This window comes from Sus scrofa, chromosome 11 (assembly GCF_000003025.6).
Source record: "Sus scrofa isolate TJ Tabasco breed Duroc chromosome 11, Sscrofa11.1, whole genome shotgun sequence".
NCBI classification, from domain to species: domain Eukaryota; kingdom Metazoa; phylum Chordata; class Mammalia; order Artiodactyla; family Suidae; genus Sus; species Sus scrofa.
Genome location: NC_010453.5, coordinates 60,731,645 through 60,746,162, shown reverse-complemented (window position 1 = coordinate 60,746,162; position 14,518 = coordinate 60,731,645). Strand labels below are relative to the sequence as shown.

At 42.4% G+C, this 14,518-nt stretch overlaps 6 non-coding genes across 6 annotated transcripts; all 6 read right to left on the bottom strand.

Annotated features, from left to right (window-relative positions):
- On the bottom strand, positions 10,726-10,805 carry MIR92A-1 (microRNA 92a-1). The gene has a single exon (NR_035388.1). It is a non-coding gene; the product is annotated as a microRNA 92a-1 (primary transcript).
- MIR19B-1 (microRNA 19b-1) lies at positions 10,846-10,925 on the bottom strand. Its single transcript, NR_035400.1, has one exon. It is a non-coding gene; the product is annotated as a microRNA 19b-1 (primary transcript).
- Positions 10,984-11,054, bottom strand: MIR20A (microRNA 20a). The gene has a single exon (NR_031537.2). It is a non-coding gene; the product is annotated as a microRNA 20a (primary transcript).
- MIR19A (microRNA 19a) lies at positions 11,143-11,224 on the bottom strand. The gene has a single exon (NR_031536.2). It is a non-coding gene; the product is annotated as a microRNA 19a (primary transcript).
- On the bottom strand, positions 11,281-11,372 carry MIR18A (microRNA 18a). Its single transcript, NR_031541.2, has one exon. It is a non-coding gene; the product is annotated as a microRNA 18a (primary transcript).
- MIR17 (microRNA 17) lies at positions 11,431-11,507 on the bottom strand. Its single transcript, NR_035367.1, has one exon. It is a non-coding gene; the product is annotated as a microRNA 17 (primary transcript).

Sequence of the window (14,518 nt, the reverse complement as noted above, 5' to 3'; positions counted from 1 at the left end):
TTTCTAGGGCCGCTCCTGCGGCATATGGAGTTCCCAGGCTAGGGGTCTAATCGGAGCTGTAGCCACCAGTCTACAGCAGAGCCACAGCAACGCGGGATCTGAGCCGAGTGTGCAACCTACACCACAGCTCACGGCAACACCAGATCCTTAACCCACTGAACAAGGGCAGGGATCGAACCCGCAACCTCATGGTTCCTAGTTGGATTCGTTAACCACTGCACCACAACAGGAACTCCTGAAATGATTTATACATGCACAAATAGGTAAAGAGAGGGAGGAAAGGAGGCAGGAAAAAAAAAGGAGGTAAAGGGTAGGGAAAGAGAGATTAGAAAAGAAAGAGGGTGAGAGAGAAAGAAAGGAAGAGAAAGAACGCAGCATTCTAACGACAATCCCTGAAAGCAAACAAAAAGTCCTGAGGATTTAGGAAAAGTAAAATTCTGCTGTCATTAAGTACATTTTCTAATAGTCATTTTATTCATTTTATGCTGTATAGTCATCTCAGTGATCAAATTTCCTAGGCAATTGCTTAACTCCACTTCAGTTTACCTTTGCAAACAAAGTCACTGGGTCAACATAAAACACTCAATTTCAAAAGTGGGACATTTTGAAAGCATTTTGTTTGCTAATACAAATATACCTTATGGTTAACTATTTAGTAGAGATTGATTTCCTCAAACTTGGACCAATTATTTGATGAGTTTAAGACGGAACAGTGTCAGCAATACTCAAGACTATTAAAATATGGATAAAGTGTAAAAACCAATTATTAATCTCAAAAGTTTCCTCAGCATCTTAGTACCATGTGTCCTGGGTTTAGCAAGCGTTGTATTTTTTAAAAAGTGGGCAAAAGTCCTAACTAATTAATTCTCAGTTATTTGAAATAATGACATTATATAACATATTTCATGTCTGCACTGTAAACTCACTGAATATCAAACTATGACTTTACCATTTTCCTGGTAGATATTAAAAATTTTAAGGCTCATTAGTGCTTCCTTATTCTAGATCTGTCATTATCCAGAACTGGATATGTGTAAAAACCTCTAATTTACACTTGAATTACATGACTGTATAAATGTCTTGCTGTCCCTTGATTTTTTTTTTTTTGTAAATCAAATGAATGCAAAGTAATAACCCCATACAAAAATGAAAATTACTTCTAGATGGCATTCTTTTGGACAGACCTATGATTAAAATATTACAGCAGGCTTTAAACATCAGCAGGTTGAATAAGTCTTTAAAATGAGTAAAATGTATTTGGGTTCTTTGATATTTTAATATTTCATCACGACTTTAAGTAGGCAAAGCACTTCTATAGCGACGAGATGTACTAAACTCAGCACAAGCAAGAAAACCAGGACTTTATTCTCAGACAAGTAGTATCAATCAACCATGACTGAATGGTTTCTTGGTACTCCATACTCAACTGCACATTCCACTTTCAGCTTGAAAAAAAATTTATAAAATATTAGATTCCCAACATTAAGCAAGAATCAACATATCATGACTAAATTGGTAAAAAAAAAAAAAACCCTTCATTACTGTATTTATGTGTATCAAATTACATTTGAGTTAAAATCTGCCTTTCAAAGTTGCCTGTACGTTCCAGTGTGTGCCAAATGCACACACAGTATATTATGTCCCCTCTGAACTCCAGGAGCTCCCGCTTTCTGAGCCTTTTATTTAGTTTTAGTTATTACTTAATTTTACTAATTCCAATTTACACACATGAGATTTATCTTACAATCTCTGTGAGTACACATAGCCTTTAATATAAAGTCATACATATTTATTTTGACAAATATCTGTCAGTTTATTAAGCAGCTTACTTCCCAAGGATTATAGGAATCTGGTGTAGAACAGCAAGAGCCAAAAAACAAAAAAAAAAACAAAAACACCAAAAAACAAAAAAGTCAGGGAGTTCCTGTCGTGGCTCACTGGTTAACGAACCCCACTGGAAACCATGAGGTTGCAGGTTCGGTCCCTGGTCTTGCTCAGTGGGTTAAAGATCCAGCGTTGCTGTGAGCTGTGGTGTAGGTTGCAGACACAGCTTGGATCCCCTGTTGCTGTGGCTGTGGTGTAGGCAGGCGGCTGCAGCTCAGATTCAACCCCTAGCCTGGGAACCTCCATATGCCACAGGAGCAGCCCCCAAAATGGCAAAAAGACAAACAAAAACAGTGGTGCTGAGGTCATAGATGCAGTTCCTATTTCCTAAGTTACACAGCAGGAAAACTGGTTGCGAGTTACTTCTGAGATGTTCTGAACCTTTGTAGCACACCATGACCCACCAGGAAAGCTCCCAGAATTCACCCGATCACTATTCCACCTCATTCATCCAACCCATTATACACATGTGCACAGCTTTTTCTTTATACCCAGTGCCCTCATCCCCTGCCACAGTCTTTCTCTATATAACCAGAAAACACTTCAGCCTTGACTTCTGGACAAAATTTGACGTCAGATGAGACATTTGACTGGTGAGCCATGGAGTTCCCTGGTGGCTCAGTGGGGTAAGGATCTGGTGTTGTCACTGCTGTGGCATGGATTGGACCCCTGCTTGGAAACTTTCCCATACCAAGGGCATGGCAAAAACAAAAACAAACAAAAAAAGAATGGCATGGCAATCTATTGCAGTATATCAGAAAATATTAAAATTAACATTAAAACTAAAAAATATTTGTGATGGGAGTAATCGTCAATGCATTCAATAGATATTCATTGAATAATTATTCTGCAGTCACCTCAGGGAATTCAAAGTAAGATTTGTTTATTTTCAAGTAGCTGAGCTGTAAGAGAAGTCTCATTGCCAGGCTGAGTACCAAGGCAAGGGCCAGGGCTTAACTTTGAGCATGGACAAGCCACCAGCCTGCTTGCCCATGGATACAAATAACCAAGGCTTGCAGATTATGAAACCAACTGTATGAGTTAAGACACAAACTACATAAAACTACTTTCTGTACTACATATTCCCACAATTGCTCTTAATTTTATTTCCTTTTTTTTTTTGCTGTTTTCTTAAGTTTTTTTCTAATAATTTCAGTTTAGTATTTTATTTCACTAGCGGTTGACTTAAAAGTAACACTTAAATCATTTCTATATTACTAATTAACAAAGATTTACTTTCTGTCTTTAAAGGCTTATTTCCCAGTTTCTGCAGGTTTTAGACCCTGATGGTCACTTTACATTCTATATTTTCACCTCTTGAAGGAGTTCTTAATGTTTACATGTTTTACTAGCTAACAACTACTTAATGGTCCCTCCATTCTGGAGGTCTTTCTTTAAATAACCTGTTAGTTGACTGATGTACTTCTCTAATTTTTCTACAATGAGGTAAAGTAATACTATGAACCCTTGCCATCTGAGAAAATGCTTTACTCAGACAAGAACAACTGGATACTGAATTTATGAGTAATCGCTTTTTCTTCAGACCTTCAAGACACTGTAGCGAGTCCTTAAGGTAGTATGAGTTTTACTATTTCCAACTAGATTGTTACAAAGTATTTCCCTTAATTCATTAACTTTACTTAAGCTCAGTCTGAATAAAACTCTAATTAGTTTATGATTAGTTATGCAGGCCTGGGGCACGATGTTCAAACCCAACATAATCCCACCAGAAAGCAGGCAGGAGGGCAGAACCCACCACCCCCACCAAGTATCTGCATCCTAGCCCCAGAACCTGCACAATAAATCAGAATCAAGGTGGCACCAAGTAATTAACACTGCTGATCAGCTGACCTTAAAGTAAGATTATTCTGGAGTACCTCAGTGAGCTCCATGTAATCACAAGGGTCCTTTAAAGTTTAAAAGGCAGGCAGAAGCATCAGAGTGAGATGTGCATATTCAGCAGTGGTTGAATCTTTATAAACGTTGAAAGGGGCAGTGAGCCAAGAACACCAAGCTGCCTCTAGAAGCTGGGAAAAGGGAGAGAAGGGCCCCTTCCTGGGAGCCTCCAGAAGTACTTCTCTGCAGCTTCAAACCCTAACCCAGTCAAAGTTGTCAAAAATCCTGACCTGCAACTGTGAGATAATACATGTGTCAGGGAGAGATGAAGAACTGAGCTGAGGAGAGTAACCAAGGAAGAGAAAATGACATTCAGGCCCAGACTTACGAAGAGTTGAAGCCAGTCATGCCAAAGGCATCAGAAAATGTCTGCCTCTTGGATACAAGGTCTACTAAACTTACCTGAAACCCCCCTCTTCATTGAAGTCAGGCAACGGATTCCCCCAACCCTTAGCTTTGTACTCATTTTTCACCCCAACATCCTGCCCAGGTATTCCGTGTGCCTCTCAGGATAACTCGACTCTGCCACTGGCATTAGAGAAGGTGCAGAAGGATCAGACCTGAACGTGCTCTTAACAGTGTGAACTCCATTCTGAAGGCAGGATACAGGTTTAGTTTTGGCTGGATGAGAACCAAAATAGCTGATCGAAAGCTGGTATTCTAACCACGAAGTTTCCCTCTTAAACATTACACTAGAAAACTCAAGTCATCCTTTATCAAAGCACCCTACACCAATGTAGGACTTTTTGTATCCCTGAACCTTCTGCCAGGGGTGAAGTCAGAAACGAAACTGACTGCTCTTATGTTAGCACTGTGACAGTGTAAGAATGTCAACTTGTTTCCTAACATGCACATTTAAGGCTTAGAGAACTGTGGACAGTGATTTAAAAAAAAAATAAATACATGACAGAGTCCAACTTCATCCCAACCACAAAATCACAATGTCAACGTGCTACAAGCCCCACATCCCCCTTCCCTGGTGGTTTGGCCAGTGCTCTCCTTAACCCGGGGACTGAAGGTCAGTTGTTCCGGTTTGTGTGACTGAAGAGGTTCAACATTTACTTACATCATATGACCATTACACCGTCACACTAACAGAACATAAAAGGCAAGGTCTTTATTTTCTTGACCCTTCACTTAAGAGAAATGTTTGCATTTTGCCAGGTTGCTGGATTCTGTAAACCTTTACTTACCTGTCTCCTTCTGAGCCCCCTCTTCAACCAGGTAGTTGACAGACTACCCGTAATGCACTTATACCTTTTTCACGTCTCAAATACACTAGCACACCATCTTGTTTGCCATAAACCCATCCAAACTTGCACTTAGTAGGTTCCCTCTATGTGCTGTGTCACTTTAGGTGCTGTATATGCACTGATGTACCAAACATCTTCACATCTCTGGACCCAAGAAGCAACATCCTGGGCGGGGGGAGGGAGGAGTGGAAGGTTACGGGAGGGGGTTATTTTTTTTAATAAAGATTCCAATTCTGGCTTGAGGAAGGGCCTCAGATCCTGTATTTCTAACAAGATCCCCAATGATGCTAATAGTAGTCTATTAGGGAAAACACCAGGGAAAGCAAACAGCACAGTTAGGAGGAAAGCAAGTTTGATGTGTGTGCAGACTGGAAGCAAACAGGATTAAATCAGTTATCTGGGGAGAAATTTTTCCAAGCTAAGGGAAGAACAAAGTCCACGAGGAAAAAGGCTGGAGAGGAAAAGGTGGAGGGTCAGGGCATGCAGAACAAGACTGTTTAGATAATTAGTGGGAAAGTTAGCAGCTCCAGTAAGTTTCTCATTTTAAAAGGAGATATATGTACACATACACAACAGTCATGGGTAAAATTAGGTAGAGATCAGAAATGTTTAGAACATGGCAGAAATTAAACCCTGTTTAAGCCTAGAAGGAATTTTAGAAATCAGGTTTGATATGTTTGACACTCCTTTTGAGGCAGAGGCTCAGAAAAACCACTTGCCTGTAGTATGACCCTGTAGAGCAGTGACAAGAGCCAAAACTTAAGGAAATCCAGTTCAGCACAAAGGCTAATACTACACACCTGGGGTACCAAGTGCTCTTACCAAGCTGAGTATCACGGGAAGAGGAAGGAGAGATACTATCTCAACTGGGGAGAGGAACCCTGAGGATTTAGAAGCAATTTCAAGGTTGGTGCTAGCTGAAAGGTGTCATGCTAAGCAAACAGCTTTAAAACTAGAGAATTAAAGCATAGGAAAGATACAACAGCAAAAATGGCAATCTTCTAGTCTTCCATAGTGCTCTTACCTCTGGACAAATTCCAAGGTGGTGCTTTGATGTTTTGCATTCCTCTAGCTCATCATTTTGGACAATTTAGGGAAACAGTTACATTCTTAAACATACTCATCAAGATCAACAGATTTTTCATGTATCCCTCCTAGTAACCAGCCCTACCTACTCCACAAAGATTCCATCTAATGCATCTGGACCGAAAAGTTCCAAGACTATTTTGAAAAGTATCTTTGGGTAATTATAATGCCTAACTGGTTATAACCTTTATGCTCTACATGTATATAATTACTCTAAAATTCCATCAGAGATCACTGAACTTGATGTCTAGCTTAAGGTCACCTGGTGGATCAAAGGGTTCATACATTTGACCACAGGCAGATAATTTCTATCCACCCTTGCAAGGTTTAGAAGTCCCAGCTCCTTAAATCTGCTTAATAAAGGTGTTCCTACACAGATCCTTATGTCTGAATCAATGCATAAGAATGATTCCTTTAAAGTTTACCAATGGAATTTCAGAAGCTTTGTCTTTCAGTCTAAGTTGAGGTAAGCATTAGATTAACAATTTCATAGTAATGTCCTTCATAGTAATATATTTAACACATGAAATGAGTACATGCTAATTTGCTCTTCTAAGTGTTCATACATGTTAATCGCAAGTATGAAGAATAGTGACATGCATGCACACTGAGGTATATGCAATGACTGGCCAAAAAGGACCTCTGTAGAGCACACAGAGAACTCTACCCAGTATTCTGTGATAATCTATGTGGTAAAAGAAGCAGAGGGAAAGGATATGTGTCTATTTGTGACTGGGTCACTCTGGTGTACAGCAGAAATTATCACAGCCTTGTAAATAACTATACTTCAACAAAACAAAACGAATAGTGACCATTACAGCAAAAATTTAATTTGGTGCCACTTGCTATCAACTTCAGATTTTTGTTCTTCACCCCTATAGCATGCTAAATACTTGCCTGATTAAAGACTAAACCTGCATTTATGTGGTGTTAACATTTACTTATTTTTTTTAAGTACTCAAAATTGCATGAGTGGAATTTTTACTTTGCTGCTAATATCTGATTTTTATATTATGAAATCTGACAGTTTTGGAGAATATACCCCATTTCATTACTTCTAAATACACTAGATTCATTAAGTAACATTCAATCCTACTATCAGCAAATCTGTGGTATTTATTAAGCAGTTGTTTTAAGACTTTTCACATGCTTGTGCTTTCTTAAACTTCACGCATCAATAGACAAGCAAACTTAAACATATGCATAATATCCCAGTAATAAAATGGAGATGTTTCACTTACCTAGATTAATAAAATCTCAACTGGCTGATTTTTAAGTGCTTATGATCTTTAATTTTAAAATAAACTCATACAATTTAACTGGAATCCTTATCAGATATTAAGTTAATACGTTAGGAACTTAAGTCTCCTAATTAGATTCAAGAGTGATTTGAGTATTTGTCAATAGACTGATTATCGACACGAGTTCAAATTCAGAGCCCATTTATCAGCTTTACATCTTCTTACAAATATATTTGGCTGACTTCATTTCCCTACCTATAAAATTAGGATACAAACATAGATGTCATAGATATTGAAGTTAGGGAAGATTATACAGGTAAATACCTGGATATCTGTGCCTAAACAATGTTTGGATCTTTCATAGTAACAACAAAAACAGAAAAACTGCCACCACCAAGAATAACCTTAAAATTTTTATTTCAAAATGCTCATTCTAGGCAATTTAACAAGTAGTTTTCAAAATTCGTAATTGCACTTATTAATATTAAAAGCACTAAAACAACTCAGCCTAAATTGCAAATACATTAAGTAAGCATCTCCTAAGGCTTTACTAATTTTTCTACAGTCTTAACATTCATGGGATACATCCATCTTAAGTTATCCTTTAATACTCAGATTATTACATCCTGAATTTATCAAAATAATCAAATTATCAAAATTATTAATTCAGACTTTAAGCACAATGAAACCTTAACAACCTTTAAGGCAAAGAATAATGTGCTGGCTCAAGTAGTCTTGGCATCACCTCCAGTCAGACAACAAAAGTTGGCCTTGTACACTGAGCTCTCCCTTACCTTTACTGCTCAGCTCAGAGTCTCCTAATCTTTAATTCTAGATAAACAACACCAGGGTTGTCAAATGCTAACAAAAAAGTACTTCATTAAACACATGGCAAACTTTGATGTGACACTGACTGTTCTCCAGGCAGCTGTAGGTTGCACTTTGTCAGGAGTCATTCTGTAGGGCTCTTCAAACTACAGGGAAAACCTCAAGTCTGGTTTGCTCTGCTTAGATAGGTTTGCCTGTAAAATGAAGATCTCAAGGTTTTTAGTAAAATCACGACTTCGCAAGCAGTTTTGAGAAAGATTTGTAAAACCATAAGTGCTTTCCTTTAAAACACATTTAGACTGGAGAATTGTATATGAATAACATGCAAAAGAATTTTTTTTCTGAAAATAGTCTTTAAAGCTATCAAACAATATTAAGTCTTAAGGAATTTTAGGATTAAAAGACAAGGCTTTGGGAGTTCCTGCTGTGGCTCAGCAGTAACAAACCTGACTGGCATCTATGAGGATTCAGGTTCAATCCCTGGCCCTGCTCAGCGGGTTAAGTATCTGGCTTTGCCCTGAGCTGTGGTGTAGGTCACAGATGCAGCTTGGATCCCGTGTTGCTATGAGTGTGGTGTAGGCCGGCAGCTGCAGCAGACTCTACCCCTAGCCTGGGAATCTCCACATGCCCCAGGTGTGGCCCTTCGGGGGGGGGGGGGGGTCCAGAGCTGTTTCCCCAGGTCAATTACAGATGGGCTATTACCAGCTAAAATCAACTTACTTGTATCTCAAATGGCTGAATAAATATCAGCCTATACTTTTGCATGGCTTTTTGTTACTGCCACTTGAAAACTATGTTGTCATGCCCAAGAAAATCTTAACAGACTAAAAACCACAGAACTCGTACACATTTTAAAACCAAAAACAAATCAAATGCAAAGCCTTCTAAACCCTACACAATCCACACCTGAAAACATTCACATGTATTAAAAAAGTCCAATTAGTTCTGTACACAAGCACTACACAACTTCAGCATCTAGTAAGTATTAACCATTTAACTCTATAATTTTATTAACAGTTATTTGACTTATTTTAGCATATTAAAGAAATCATTTGGCAACCTTATCACTGTTCCACTTCCAACAGTAACTCTATTTCCCTCAAAAACTTTAAAATAAAATTGTATGGCTTGGTAGGTGTAAACATCATTTTCTTTTCACTGATATCCACTGTACACCGTTTTGCAGACCACTGTAACATGCTAACATAATGGGACTTTTAGAGCATTTCGTTTAAAGCAGTGTCTATCATTAGACAACGAAAACAATTTCTAGGTTTCCTTCCAATTCCGAAGATTTAAAAATGGACACTAAAGGACAATTAGCATGTCTCATTCTGGAAATTTACCTCTTAGTGAACTCCAGAACTGTGAAATTCTTACCTTTTCTATATTCAGGGTCCATAATTAAACTCCTTAAATTTCTTAAAGAAGGGATACATAAGAGGTTAAACTTGTGTCAGATTTCACACAATGTATTTTAAAAAGATGCTTCCTAATCTATCAGGCAGCATGTTATTTAAGTAAGGTTATGGAAATGTATTATCTTCCAAAATTCAACTTGGGTCCGGTTTCAAAGCCTGATCATTTAAAATCTTATTCCTCAAGTTAAATCACATTTTTATACATATATGAAACAAGCTACAGACAAACATAAATGAAAGAGGCAGAAAGGCTGGCTAAAATATTGAACTGTCTCTTCCTAGGTTCTACTCTAATGACACAAGTCACAAAAGCCTAAAGTCAGTTGTCCTTATTGGTAAGTCTGGTTTATGAAGGGAGTAGGGAACATAAATGTTAAACTACAGACTTAAGAGAGAAACTAATTTTGGATTCCCGCTCAACTCCAATACTCTTGGCATTAAAACCTGCGCACACACACATACTTGTCACTCCATTTAGCATCAGCACGTGCTGTTTTCTTTTTAAGTCCTATTTTTTAAGTTCGATAAAGCTAAGAATAATCTAAGGATCATTAACAGTTTATACATCATTAAGAATTTTTAAGAAAATCTGCATATAACCAGTTAACAGTTACACATCAGGACAACCTCCCCGCATGAATATAAATTTCTTGTTTTAAAAAAGTAACATTAAAACACTTTCCTTTACACAATACTTTAAACAGAATGGCATTTTCACAAATTAAAATTCCTGAACAAGGTAAAGCAACAGTAAGTGTCTTTCAGATTAGATATCCTGAATAGCAGGTCCAAAGAAAGCAAAAGGCATATCATCTCCGAAATTGTCAACATACCATTTATTAAAGTAAATTTCCTTCACAGACACAATTGAGTATTTGATACCCAGATAAATCTGACAATACAGCAAAAGCTTTTAGTCAAATGACATGCCACCTCACAAGTGGTACAGAATCATGACAAAACTTGACTGCAAGGAACAAAAAGTTGTGTACATACATGAATTTTACACTGATAATTACAAAAACTTCGAAAATACTTTACATCTCTGGAATGGTTAAAAGTAGAAGTCGAATCTTCAGTAATATTTAATTTTCAAAATCTTCTGGTCACAATCCCCACCAAACTCAACAGGCCGGGACAAGTGCAATACCATACAGAAACACAGCATTGCAACCGATCCCAACCTGTGTAGAAAGGGGTTTGATTTTCCCTTACTTTTCTACAGACTTTTCACTACCACAGTCAGTTTTGCATGGATTTGCACAGCAGAATATCACACAGCTGGATGCAAACCTGCAAAACTAACCATAGAACAGTGTTCAGTAACTGGACAGTTTGACTGGGCGACAGGCCGAGGCTGGAGTTCTACAGCTAGCAGTACTTTAAGTGCTCATAATGCAGTAGATAACTAAACACTACCTGCACTATAAGCACTTTAGTGCTACAGAAGCTGTCGTATCAGATACACCAGGCAGATTCTACATCGACACAATAAAAGTACAGAAAATTAGTAAAAATCACTTGAAGGAAATAGCAGGCCACCATCAGTTTTGCATAGATTTGCACAACTACATTCTTCTTGTAGTGCAACTATGCAAAACTAACAGAGGACTGCAAACAAAAAGTATTAAAACACCTATATACTTGCTTGGCTTGGATTATTGGATGAAAACATAACTTCTTATGCCAGAAGGAGCACTTAGGGCAGTAGATGCTAATCTACTTCACTATCTGCACTAGATGCACCTTAGAACAAAAAGCACTCAACACCAGCAGACCCTGCGCTTTCAAGCCCACCTTGGCTTCCCGAGGCAGCTGTCACCATAATGCTACAAGTGCCTTCACTGCAGTAGATGCACATTATCACTACCTGCACTGTAAGCACTTTGACATTATTCTGACTGGTCAGTCTTCAGGTTTACAAGGTGATGGTCTCTTTATTCCTGCTAAATTTGAAATAAATAATTAGAGAAAATAACACCTCAAGCTCTATATAAACTCCGTTGTTTATAAAATATACAAAATTGGCATAAACCTTAATGGGGAAGAGAAAACGCATTTGATTATCTCAAACCTGCAAACTCCATTTAAAAGCACATTTAGACCTCAAAATTAGAAAAGTTTTTTTTCCACAAGACAATCATAACTACCTACCTATTCTAATACTTTAAGAAAAAAATGGTGGCTTTCTTGACTTGGCCACTCCCAAATGCATACTTTAAAAGAAAAAAAAAACCAGACTGCATATACCTTTTAGAGGAAATCTTCACATCCACGTGGCAAAACATTTTTCTTTTCTTCCGGCTTCCCATTAGCAATTACTTGGTAAATTGATTAATAAAATTACAGTTCAGACTACATTTCAAGTGTTATCAGCTGGTTGTAGAAGTTTTATGTCCCAATTAAACTATTTTAAGCCTTGAAAACTTACTCCAGATTACATCTATTTTGTCACCCCAACTTTAACTAGTTCTAAATTTTGTAAACTGTGCACCAGCTTGCAAAGATTTATAACATATTTGCATTGCATTTTTACTTAGATGTTAGCTGACCTATACTAAGTTAATTGTCTAGAAAGAGTACAAAACACCTATTTCTCTCTTTGTAAACCCAACCGCACTTATTTATCCAAATCGAAGATTAAGTCAAGAAAAACTTTTTTTTTTTTTTATTTTAAAGAAGTTAACAAAATAAAATTAAAATCCACTTACCCATTCAGGTAAACTTCCTTCTCAGCAAGTATCCTTAGAAAAGCTTTTGGTGAAGTTAGGTCCACGTGTATGACTAGAAAGGGAGGGAGAGAAAAGACAAACATTTGCACAAAATTACTACCACCCTCCAAATTCGTATTTAAATTTGTTCTTTCCTCAACACTATCAATTAATTATATCCATTTGCAAAACTGAGTAGTCAGGCAATGCGGGTGGAGTTTAAAAGACCAACAATACATGTGTGAAAAAGTGTAAAAGAATAAAGTTGAAAAAACCCGCAGGTATCACGTTTTATTTTAAAAGATCCTGAAATGCTCAACACCAATCGTTTATTCTACTGCACAGCCCCAAGGAGAAGGAAAAGCAGCAGCAAAGAGACTATTCTTCCCCACCCCTCCCCCAATCAAGACCTCGTGGCTGCAAGCCGGGATAAAGAGTTGTTTCCCCAACTGATGTGGTCCCGATAGCACTATGCTAATTTTTCCTCTGGATCATACCGCGGAATCGGGCCTGCTTTCTCCAGTTCCCATCTGCTTTGGTCCCGCTTAGGAACAGAAAACGGGCCAGGAGGACCCGAGACTGCAAAGTGCCCGCCACGCTCATGGAGCCCGGACCGGCAGCACATGTCGCACAAGGGGGCGCGCGGCCCTGCGATTCCCCGTGCGGCCGCCAGGGGGCGGTGGGTCAGAGTCGGGCACTGCCGGACACGGCACCCCCCTCCACCCCGTTTCCCGGCGGCAGCCGCGCGGCGACCGGCGGCGCCCAGGCCCGAGCGCGGCGGGGACGCGGGCGCGCCGCCCCTCCTTTGTGTCCCCCAGCCCCCCCTAGCCCGGCCCAGAGGGGCGGGGGCTCCGCAACTGCGGTGCCCGTCGCACGCGGCCCGAGGCCTAAGCCGGGAACAATCGGCGGCGGCGCGCAGTCGCCGCCATGTCCCCCGCCCTCACCCCCGCGCAGCCCGCCCCGCAGGAACATGGCGGCGCGGCCGCCGCTCCCGCCGAGCCCGGGCGCCCTCCCGCGCCGCGCTCGCAGCCAGCGGGCGGCCGAAGACGGCTCCGCGCCGCCTCCGAGGTCGGCCTGGGCCTGCTCCGCCGGCCACGGCCCGGGAAGTTGCGAGCCCCGCCCGGGGGCTGTCCACGCGGGTTAACAAAGCCCACACGGAGTGGGGGTGGCGTCCAGGCCGCGCCGCCCCAAGCACCCGCGCCCTCCGCCCACCCTCGCGCGCACAAAGTTTGGGGGCCCGCGAGCTCCCGGCCACGCCGCGCCGCCCGCCGGCGCGCAGGTACCTCGTGGGCGCGCCCCCTCTCGGCCCGCGGCCTGCCCCATGTGCCGCTGCCGCCGCCGCTTTGTTCTGGAGGCGCTTTAACTCTCGCCCCCGGGAGAAACTTTCCCTGCCCGGGGACCTGGCGCCTCGCGTGCGCCCTGAGCCCCGGAGGGGGCGCAGGCCTCGCGCGTCCCTTCCCCGAGGGGCCATTGTGTCCGCCGCGCGCCCACCCGCCCGGCCGGCCCGGGCAGGGTCCGCGCGGGTCCCGGGCGCGGCCGCCGCGCGCACGCCGCCCCCTCCCACTCTCCCGACCGCGGCCCGGCCCTGCCCCTCCGCCAGCCCGCGTGCGAGAGAGGGGGCAGCGAGTCGCCGCTGCCACACGCCAGGGCGGCCAACGGCCCCGAGACCCGCCCCGGTCCCCAGCCACGCCGCCGCCGCCACGCTGCCCCGGGCCATTCCGCCCCACCCGCCCGCCGCCCTTCGGACCCGGGCCACACACAACAGGTTTCACTCACTCGGCGGAGGGGCGGGCAGACTCACCAAGAGGAGTAGCCGCCACCATCTTCGCCTCGCCCGCCGCGGGCTCTCGCTCCCGCCTCCCCACCCGCCTCCGCTTTACTACGACCCGAGGCCCCAGGCCGGGGGTGCGGCCCGCCGGCCGGCCCGCCCCGCCGAGGGGCTTCGCGAGGGGCGCGAGCCGCGGCGGCGCGGCAGGGGTCGTCCCCACCCCCTCGGCCTCGCCCGAGGGCGCGAAGTGGCGCGAAGGCGCAGGTCGGGCGGCTGCGGCGGCACCTCGAAGGACCATGTGGGTGAATGAAGGGCGGCGGCTCCCGCCTCAACGTAAATACGGACAAGCCCCACTCCCTCATTAGCATAAAAAACAAAGTACTTCCGACCTCCCCGCCCGCCCGCCAATCACCGCAGGCCCCGCCCACGG